At 27.9% G+C, this 11,554-nt stretch overlaps 2 pseudogenes across 1 annotated transcript; one reads left to right on the top strand and one right to left on the bottom strand.

Moving 5' to 3' along the window:
• Positions 1–1,226: 1,226 nt before the first annotated feature.
• On the top strand, positions 1,227–3,315 carry LOC149888317 (uncharacterized; annotated as a pseudogene).
• Positions 1,797–4,881, bottom strand: LOC149888316 (uncharacterized; annotated as a pseudogene). The gene is made up of 3 exons (XR_016452992.1): positions 4,840–4,881; positions 4,467–4,694; positions 1,797–4,387 (listed from the first exon to the last, which is right to left on the bottom strand). The product of XR_016452992.1 is annotated as an uncharacterized LOC149888316 (transcript).
• Between the last annotated feature and the right edge of the window lie 6,673 nt (positions 4,882–11,554).

Genomic DNA, 11,554 nt, shown 5'->3' with positions numbered 1-11,554 from the left:
CATTTGATCCACTCTCAGAGATCGGATTTAGAAATTATTTCTAAATCCGATCCACAAAGTGTCAATAAAATAGCACAAATAACCAAACAAATTTTAAATGGCCATTTGATCCACTCTCAGAGGTCTTAGTATAAGTCAGAGGGGTAATAACTTCTAGATTAAATAATTATTGTGACTAAGTTTTCTCGAGAAGCTGCCAAAAAAGGATTTAAATGTTGACAGTTTTGGAAGTTATAAATGGACTACTTTCAAAATCAAAAAAAAAAATAATTTATCGGATATGATATAAGGTCTTAAGTAACCTTCAGGGTACCCGTGACAAGTATATCAACTTAAGCTATTTTTAGATATTTGGTTTGACTATATTTTTAATAACTTTTGAATTTAACATAAATATAAGTGTGTGCTTTTACAATATTTTTGTATTTAGTTCTTATAACGAAGGAATTAATATCACAGAATTCGTTTTAAAGTTTGTGATCGCTAAATAATATAATTTAGCTTTTTTATTTAAATTTTATTTATTTTTACTTAAAGTTTATATTAAAAACTTTTTTTGCCATGTCTACAGTTTTAAAAAGTTATATATAAATGACAAATATATAAGTAAAGAGTAATCCTGTACACATACAATTTCTTATACAACAAACAACCTATATTAAATATATTACCTAGTTATAATTACTCATTATAATAATATGGTTATTGTTTTCTTATTTGATTGAGGCTATCAAATATACCTTTATTGGTATACCATACAACAAAATATATTTTATACATGTCATATATAACTAAGTTTTTCCGCTAACAAAAATTCAGTTTGGCACGGAATCGGATTTACGTCATTTTATAACTTTATAATAATGCTAATATAATAAACTAATATAATAAGCCTTATAATAAATATTCTTAAATAATGAAAATCAGATGGATATTCAATTACTACCGTGTAAACAACTATAACTTTATCTATATAATTAATATCAAAGTTTCTTTAAAAATCTATTTACACAATCTAAGTTCCTTTATATTTCTTTTGCGCTACACAAGATCTGATGTTAGCTAAGATTTTTTTCTTTTTAAAAGCATAATTTCAAAACCGTGCTTAAAGTCAATTTTAACTCAACAGCAAAGTCAACAACAGTAACTTCACCTGATACTTCATACTTGTTCTCTTATACTTCAACAGAGAAAAAAGGCTTTGATATTTATAATATTTTACAAAGATGTTGCCCTTTATTGCAAAGATATTTTTGAATGCATCAACTTGCAGATTAGGCCTACACACAATCAATAAAACTAATTATGTTAATGGGTATTTTCTAGTAATATCCGAAAGTAATAGTAAATATAAAACAAACAAGAGAAAATGTGGAATGAATCTGAATACTTTTCAACGTTAGAAGAAAACAATAAAGATACATATAAAAAAAAAATTAACTTTGTCAAGTGGAATGTTACTTCCCGACCCTTACGTACTTGATAATTGGAAGAATGACGTTTCAATCGTGCCTGACATTACATGGGGTGACATGTGCAATTATCTTATTAACTCGCTAAGTAACTTTACACACGATTCAATGAAAGCCTATAAATCATTGGAATCGTACAACTTTTACATTTGTGGGCATGTTCAGGATGTATACTTTATTAATTGAAGAAAAGAATCAATTTTGTTTCATTTTAGCTGAGATATCGTTGCATATTACTAAGTCCACAGTGAAAGTGACAAAAAAAAATGTTTGAAAAGTTAAAACCATAAATTTTATTTTGAGTGAAATGTAATATGATTTATCTTTTTTTTTTTATTTAATCGACGTTTAATTTGTCTTAGGTGCTTCCAAGTCAAAGACAAGGAAAGAAGCAGAAATGTTACGAAGTGTGGGTAGCAATAAATAAAGTTAATTGCTGGATTTTAACGACAAATTGCAAATGCATGGCAGGGTGAGCGCATTAGTAAAATAATTTAATTCTAATTTTTTTTTAAACAAGTATTTTAAGAAGTTGAATTAATCATATATTTTTTAAATTATAGATTGGGCTCTGTGTGAAGTCACATCGGTGCTTTGTTTCTTAAGCTTGTTGCATGTGCACAGCTCGGTTTAAATAAAATATCTTACACAAGCAAATTGTGCAGGTGGAAAAAATCGCGTAAATCAGCAACGCCAGCTACACTTAAAAAAATCAATTTTTTCCGACCAAAGAAGCGTGAAACTCTTCCAAATATTAGTGACAATGAAAACTCACAGGATGAAAGACCTTACAGCTTTAAGGTGGTAGGCCTATGAAAAACAGAGATTTTTGATCAAAAATTGTACAGAAGTATAAAGGAACAGATAAACCCCTACACGGAAAAGGAAATTTGACTAATAGTGCAATTAACTCAATGTAAAATTATTATGGTATTGCAATTAGAAATATTACTAACAACATTTATGAAATGAAAAAAGCAATAGGAGCAATTTTGTGGCACAACACAAATTTTAGTGATAATAGCATTCGTCATTCTATGTGTCCTAGGGATAAATATTCCTGGTGCAAGTTGCAACTAGATAAGCCTAAAGGTACAAGTACTCACACAAACAAAATTAACTTGCCTATCTTTATTCATAATATAATAATACTGAAAAAACTGATTCATATAGCACTGGTAGCTTTTAAGGAGTGTTTTTAGACGTAAATTTTAATTTTAAACTTTTGACTCGATTTTTCTCTTTTTGAGATTTTTAGTTTTTTTTTTAATTTTAAAAAATGATATCTCCAGTTTAAATTAAGCAATTAAGCTGAAATTTTCAGGATATGTTCTTCATACATGTAGAATTCATTTGGCATAAGATTTTTAAAATTTCTTTTTTTGCGGCGCTACAATAAGGTTTTATCTGCCAGAGTTTTTTTATAAAAATATATTTTTAATTTTAGAAGTCAATATTATCTGTACTAGGAAGGTAAATTTAAAAATCCTATGACAAATGAATTTTATACAAATGTAGATCTACCATATCAAATTTGAAGTTTTGATTTATTGCCTCTTTTGAGAAATTGTGTTTTGAAGTTTTCGTTTTTTTCATACTTTTTAATAAAATTTCGTGGTAAGCGAGGCACTTTTTTAATATAATTTTTTGAATTTATGTTTAGTTTCATAATTATTGTTAACAACTGCTTAGTTTTATTGTAAATATAACTTTAAAACTTGAAAAATTTTATTAATAGGCCTACCACCTTAAAGATCCTATACCAACTTCAGATAGTAAAAAAAAATTGTTTGAACTCAAAAAATTGTATAAGAATGCCTTAACAAAATATTGCGCAGAATAATACTAGGAGTACAAAATCACTCAGAGTTTTAACATGTACAGCAATTTACTTCAAGTTACAAAGATTCAAAGCGCTAGCAGAATCTGGAAGTTGCACAGGGCAGGTAGAATAACCGCATCGTTTTTGAAAATTGCTTATTACATAAACGTTGATAAATACCCTAAGTCGTTTATAAACACAATAATGCAATACAGTGCAGAATTCATTACAAAACCTACGAATTATGGTAAAAAAAATGGAGACTATAAATGGAGCAATAAATTCTTACAAGAAACTAATCGCGAAAACGCATACAAATATAGTTGTTACAGAAACTGGATTGCATGTTCTTCACAAAAATCCATGCCTCTATAAGCAAGTACAATCTCCATGGTTTATTTTTTTCTAAAAATCCGGATTTAATTGTCATTTCTTTATCTGACACTCTGCCACCCCATCCAGGTGAAAAAAAACGTACAGCACCTGATGGAGTTATACCAATGAGATATTTAATAGTGTTGTTGTTTTTATAATTTAACCAAGTTTGGGCTCGAGCATGAAGACTAAAAGATCTTTCAATAAATATTTCCATGCAAACAATTATTGCAACACAATTACAAAACTTTTTGCGAAAACATGTTGGCAAATTTCTTCTCAAAACATGCTTTTCTAACCACACAACTAAAAACTTTACATTTTCAGCAATAGTTGGAAGCCAGCTTTTATATATTCTAGTAACTGTTGACTCAGAAAACCCTAATCTAAAAGCTCAAGTCTTTATTTTAAAAAAAGTTTGATTTTCATTAATATTAACAATAAATGGTCTTCCATTGGTATATATGTCATTGGTTTTACAAAATCATTAAATTAAATAATGATAAATAACACAAAAATAAATTTTCATTTGGCAAATCAGTATAAAAAGATAAAAGTGAATTATCATCTTTTAGTTTTTCAAACAAAATATACTGTGAAACATATGCTGATGTTATGGCTTTATTTAAGGTAATCTTTAATTCAACATTGTTTTTACTCGAAGTTTTGATTTTGGAAATTAGCTCAGCAACAAAATTAACATCATCAGTCTGAGATTCTAAAAAAGTAAACATGTAACCGTTTATTTTATCAAAGAACGCAAGTAACTTCTTAAAATTAAATTACAACTTATTTACCTTGATTTAATTTGAAAGGGTCAACAGATGTTACTGCATCCATGTTAACTGATATCTGTTCATTTTCAGCTCTTGTTTGAGATAAATTATCTTCAGTATTTATTTTTGTTCTTTTACAGCTTCTTTCAAATCTTTTAATACTTGGATGTTTTTTTGAAAAGAATTGCTGTCTGTATAAAAAAGCAGATGGAACATAATCAGGACTTCTAGAATTACCCAATTTTTTTCCTAAATAGAGAAAATAAAAATGCAAACTTCTTTTGTTTTATCAAAGTAAAAGAGGTTATGTTAAATTAAATACAAACATTGTTTGAAACAAAGATAATAATAACATTACAAAAACTTCTAGTTATCAAAAAAAATAATTAATTACCTGAAAAAAATGTTTACTACATAATCTTGCGTTGTCAATCATACTTGTTGACCAGTTTTCTCGTTTTAAGGCTTGCAACCACAAAACTCTTCTGTTATTTAATTCTTCTGTATTTCCAAAAGGAATTCGGTAAAAACTCGCCTTTTATCCTTCTATTCATGCACTCTACAGCACAACAACTGTCAGGCATTATATTTTAAGAGTTTATAAAAAACTTTAATCTTACTAAGCTAGAATGCAGATTTTTTATATAAATATTTGTTCAATAAAAGTTCACTGTTTACAAATCGGTTTTTGAATTCTTGCCACCTAGTGCGCATGCGACGCACTAGGTGGCAGGAACTCAAAAACCGAGTATATAAAAGTGGAGATTAGGTCTACACGGAACTTGTTAAGTGTAAAATTTCAAAACGATGTCGCATTAAACTCCCTATATAGTTTTGAATGTTTAACATTGGATATGAAGGGCTTAACAAAATTAATGTACAACATCTTACAGCGACATTCAAAATTAAACTTTTCTCAGATGACTTTAAATAAGAAATAATAAAACCAATCTAAATTTAAAGAATCACGGGTTTAAACATACAGAGTGAATTTAAATAAATTCAGCGACAAAAAACCTGGTCTCATAAGGAAAACGAAATAAAAACGTTGGCTGCTCTCATCAGATAATTGATGGATCTGAAATATAATGAGACTTAATAATCTTAATATAATTAGTACAGAAACGTTTAATGTTCAAAGTCGTTTCGTCATTAGTTCCTAGGCTTTGAAAGAGCGCGTTTTTGAAATGCACGCGGCCATTGGAGAAAGATCTCTTAAGCAAGTTAAAACTTTTTTCCTTTTGAAATTTAATTATTAGTTTAGATATATTACATAAAGAATCATTTTAAGATAAATGATAATCGTTAAGATCATCTTATAATTGAAGTAGGTATATAAAATAGATATAAATACATTTTTATTAGATAAAGTAGAAAGGATTTAAATTTTTATCAGAAAAAGTTGAAAGGATTTTAAATTTTTAAATCGTTTGTTTTTTGTTTGTTTTAGCTTTTCTTTTAGCAGTTTTATTTTTGTTATTTTATTTTTTAGAAGGAAAATAAGTGTATGGATGTTATTTAAAGTTATACTTATGCTATTTCCATAAAATGGTTATTACTACTTTGAACTTATTACTACTTTGAAATTTCTGTGATGCTATTAACTATTTTTGTTCTTTTTTAGAAAACTTAGAAAAATAAATTAAACTTTTGTGCCAACACTGACATAGCATGTCACATGTTATTGTATGTAAAGGTTAAATTTTGTTATGAGAATTACAGTTCTTATGAAGAAAAAAAAAAGAAGGTAAAGAGTATTGTTTGTAAATATATATTTTGAATCTTTCAAAATTTTCTCACGTCAATTTTAAAATTTTTGTTTGCACACACTTATTGTTTGCATATATGCTTTTTTGATATGTATGTGTATGTGGTAATAAGTACTTTATAGTTGTTTTATCAATGTGTTTTTACAATAATATGAAGTAGTACAATAATGTAAAGTGTTTTTATTGTTTGTGCATGTGTTAATCAGTGTTATATAATTGTTTTAAAAATGTTTATAAATGTGTATATAAGGTATATATTTAACCTTATGTACATATTTAAACACATTCATTGTGTTTATAGTTGGTACATATGTTTACATTATGTTGTTTCTGTGTTTTCAAAGTGCTGTGACTTGGTAAACATCTACCTGAAAATCAATTATTGTATTTTAGAGAAGGAGCAGAACAAATGGCTTTAGATTGTGTAGCTCAACGTGATACGCACCTAACAGCATGGTTTAAGTTAAATACTGAAAATTAAAGAGCACATTGTTATTCGTATGTAGACAAATTAGACAGTTCTTTTCAATTATTTTTACCTTTTGTGAATCTGACAATCCTTTACATCTCTGGAATACATGCAAAGCTTTTATGATGGTAGATTTCATTCACTGCTCGATTCCACTTCTAATAGCTGAATAAGCTACTCTTCATCAATTTGAAAATCTTACTAATCAAAGTGGTCAAACGCTGGCTGATTACAATATGCCGGTTATTGTTGAGTTTACAGGCTTAAATCTAGAAACTTTTGCTGAAAATGTTCAACAACTGAAATAGTAGAACTGTGTATAAAAACAACCAGCTGAAATAATAGAATTGTGTATAAAATGCTCTTTGCGTTGGTACTGGGTGCAGAAGTTTGCATTAACTGAAAATATGAGAGTACAAGAAAGGTGATGTTTCCCAATAGTTACTAAAACTTGGGAATGGAACAATACCTGTCAAAGAGGAGGATCCTTTTAAATGATGCATTGAAATACCAAATTAGTGCATTATTAGAGAAAATGAATCGATTGTTGAAAGGATTTTTGGAAATAATTTCCCTGTGTTTTCGAACAGCTTAACACCTCCAGGTATGCTACCTCATTGTTTAAAATTGAAAATTGGTTGTGTAATTATGCTACTTAGAAATTTAGATCTCAAAGCTGGGTTATGCTATGGTACTCAAATGAAAGTTTGTGCTCTTCAAAATAATTATATTGATGCAGAGGTTTTGACAGGTGTTTCTGGTGGTAAATGGGTTTTTGTTCCTTGAATTCAGTCGGCTCCATCAGATTCTAATTTACCTTTTGTTCTGAAACGTCGTCAGTTTCCTGTCAGATTGGCTTATTAAATGACAATTAACAAAAGTCAAGGTCAAACATTTTATAGAGTTGGGGTATATCTCTAAAAACGGTGTTTCTCTCATGGTCAACTATATGTTGCATGTTCATGTTGCATGTTGCATGTCAACTATATGTTGTTGCATGTTGCATGATGCATGTCAAATATATGTTGCATGTTGCATGTCAACTATATGTTGCATGCTCCATCAGATTCTAATTTACCTTTTGTTCTGAAACGTCGTCAGTTTCCTGTCAGATTGGCTTATTAAATGACAATTAACAAAAGTCAAGGTCAAACATTTTATAGAGTTGGGGTATATCTCTAAAAACGGTGTTTCTCTCATGGTCAACTATATGTTGCATGTTCAAGAACTAGGGCATTTAATAGTTTGTTTTTCAAAATTGATAAACATCTCATTCAAGGTATGGAAGGTGAAAAGTGTTACACAAATAATGTTATATATTTTTTATTATTTTAATATTTTTTTTCAGTTTTTGATAAATATACCTGTCATTTAACATGTTTATATGCGTTATATGAAACCATATTTGTTTATAGCTGTATATATGTTTCAATTATGTTGTTTCCATGTTTTCAAAGTGGTGTGAGTTGACATTATATTGAGCAAGATTGATAACTTTGCCAGCCAAGTGGTGTACTTATAGCAGAGGTGTGACTTGGCAGCATTTAGTGTCAGGTGGTGTTACTGCTTTAGAGCTAGGTTGTGTTGTCTAGCCATTTTTAATTATTATGGAAACACAATAATGTCTGTTAATGTTTAGCGTAATGTGTATGGGAGAGTATGCAACCTTGGTCTTTAAATCTAGGGTGTTTTAATGTCCTTAATTTGAAGTAATTGAATAACTAATATTGAAAATAAAAACAAATATACTTTTATGTAGTTATATGTTTAGTAAAAAGATAAATATATAGTTAACTTTAAAATGGTTTTCTAAATTTTCCTTCTATATTTTAATTTAGTTTGTTATTTTCGCTGGATTTTAGGATCAAGGGTTTAAATATCCTATTGTTATGTGTTATTGTTGTGATGTTTTGTGTTGATATACTGCTTGGCTTACCTTCACGTTGGTGTCTATTGTTAAAAATGAATAATAGGTAGTTTCATTATTGGAACTTGCTGCTTTTATTTATTTACTAAAAGTCAAGCTAACATTATGCTAAAAATGCAGTTTATATCTTAATTTGATTTTTTTTTTTTTAATATTAGTATAGTTAATCCTTTTGAACTTCGAAACAGATTTTATAGTTACATTTTCGATAAATGTTTATATTAACTGCCATGTCAAAATAGGTTACTATAATTAGGTAAATCGAATTTCAGTTCTTATGTGGTGTTTTTTTTCTCTTTAAGATTTACGATTGACGCATTTACACGATTTATAAAAAAAAAGCCTGATTACCTTTTATTGTAAATTTTTGTCAGTTAAAATGATAAATACATGCAATTAGCTCAATTTTGTTTTAAATTTCTCTATTTTTTGCCTAATGATTTGTTGTACGTTACTTAGGGGATCTTTTTAAACAGGGGGTGAATATTGTTGTTTTGCGCATTTGTCAAATATCGAGTTACTTAAATTTTATAAGGTGTGTAACTAATTAATTAGCTTAGCTTGCATTTGCAATACTTTTGAGGAAAGAAAAAATTCTTATATATGTAAATCATTGTTTTACATTTTATTATTCTGGTAAAAGGTCTCCATCAAAAACTTGATTACTCTTAATAAAAATAACTCTATTCTTCTGACCACCATTAAGGCAAAAACGGGGAAGGGAGGTCCTTTACTAAAAACTATTAAAACAAAGAGGGTATACATAAAAATGGTCAGATTAGTGCCATATACAGTAATGGTCAAATGATCAGTTATTATGTGTGTATCTACAGTTTTAAAGACAATTTCCTTTTTTAAAGAAACATGTATCAAGGGGATACCAAAAAATTAATAACTTATGTATAATTTACGTTCGCTTTACATTAATCTTATTAATTAAAGTTCATGTTATAAAAAATATTACAAGAATTAAGCTTTACCTTTTCGTCAATTTAAAGCATGACGAAGTGTTATTATTTTGTGTCAGTAACTAAAAACGTATTGTTTTAAACTTAGCAATGTCGAGGAAAATGGTTCCCATATGTATTAATACTTTATATCAAAATTAAATGCACTGTTTATATATTACTAGCAATAAAGCAACCCGTAATACGGGTTATGGTCGGTCTGTTACTTAATTTATAGAGGCTGTTTTCCACAATTTAAAGTGGATAGAATAATCATTAAAAAGTAACTCGCATCGGTTTCATTTAAGCAGTATATTAATACCTGACGTATTGACAGATATATTATGGTGGAACATATATTGATAGTAATTTAAGTATATAATAATTTTTGCTAATGTTATATTAACTATGTTTAAGCGATTTATCTGACTTAGTAATTGTTAGCTTAAAATCTAAACTTTTTGAACTATTCAAACATTCTATAAAGTAATACTATTTATTTTAAAATAAAAAAAATAATAACTTACTGTGACGTTAAATTGAGATTCTTTTCACCTGAAACCTTTAAAGTATATAGAAAAATGATAATAATTATGGCAAGGTATTTGATAAATATTATTTCTATTTACTATATGCGAAAAGAAATTGATATACTTGCTTATGTTTTATTCTTTTCAACTAGATTTCCATTAACACTTCACATTTGTCAAAATGAGACTTTAATTAACAACGCTACACCTAATTACTACCAGATTGATAGGTTACACTTTTTTATTTGCGCGCATAATATATTATTTACTACCTCACATTAAAAAGTTAAACACTATATATTAACTTGAACTTCTAACAAACACACGTAAAAGAAAATTGTATGGTTCGAATATCTGTCTTTGTAAAACAGTAGAATTCAAATAAAAGTTTTGAAAATTATTTGTTTTTAATTTAACGGTGCCAGAAAGTTTTAAACTCTACGAAAAAAGATTTCATTTTTCGGACATACAAAATCGTTAGGGCGAGAAAAAGCCAAAGGTTTTTTTCATTAATCAATCGTATATCATTTAATTAAATTTCTAAGATGTATATAGGAAATTGTTTTCCTTTTAATTTCATTTAACAAGAAAAAGAATACTCTTGGGCCAGCCTAAGCCGAAAGAGACGCGTTTTATTGAAAAGAAAACATAGATTGTCATAGAAATATGGTTGCTTGAAAAAGAAATGCTGCGTTTTTATCAAAAATCTTTTTCTCAAAGAAATTTCTTTCAAGCTTTAGAAGATTTTAAAACTTTTTTCAAAAAAAGATTTCAATATTCCAAAATTAAACACGCTCACATTTTAGAGTCAAGTGATTGATTTCCAGTTCTCTTTGAAATTAACTTTCTTAAATTACCGGTTTGAAATGAAGTTTTTTTACTTAATTTCAAATTATTAGTTTTAAAAATTTGTTTGCTATTAAATCTTATATTACAAAATGACCTTATGTTTATATTTTAATAGAAAATGGCTCCGTTTATTCGTAAGAAAACACACACTGTTTTGCGTTCTTTCCTGATGACAAGGGCCATTAAAAGGTCTAATGGATTGAAAAGGAAAAAGAGAAAAGAGCGACTGAAAGAGAAATAACGATACGGAGGTGGGAAGGAAAACAACACTTGCTATAAAAGCATCAAATAGGAAGAAAAAATATATTGGAGTAACTCAAGTCAACATCCTTTTCTTTTTAACAGACATTTAAAAGTCAGACTCTTGCTACTAAAATCTTTAACATAAGTGCTATCTTTAACAAAACCCGTTTAAAATAGAAAATTAGATATTAAATTTCATTCAGTAAGGTACTCTACTTAGCAATTATGAACTTTTTACTTTTTATTTCTAAGTTACAAGATTTCAAACTTTTCAAGTTACTTATTTAAAAAAAGAATTTCTATTATCTCTTTGTAATATATAGTTAATTAAGACTTTTATACCCTTATAAATAGGCAAAATGATATTATAACGTA

The sequence above is a fragment of the Hydra viridissima genome, unplaced genomic scaffold (assembly GCF_058129835.1).
Source record: "Hydra viridissima isolate aposymbiotic clone 2 unplaced genomic scaffold, HvirCarnegie_v1 scaffold_5, whole genome shotgun sequence".
NCBI classification, from domain to species: Eukaryota; Metazoa; Cnidaria; class Hydrozoa; order Anthoathecata; family Hydridae; genus Hydra; species Hydra viridissima.
The sequence above is the reverse complement of the archived record's forward strand: the minus strand, read 5'-3'. Positions and strand labels throughout refer to the sequence as shown.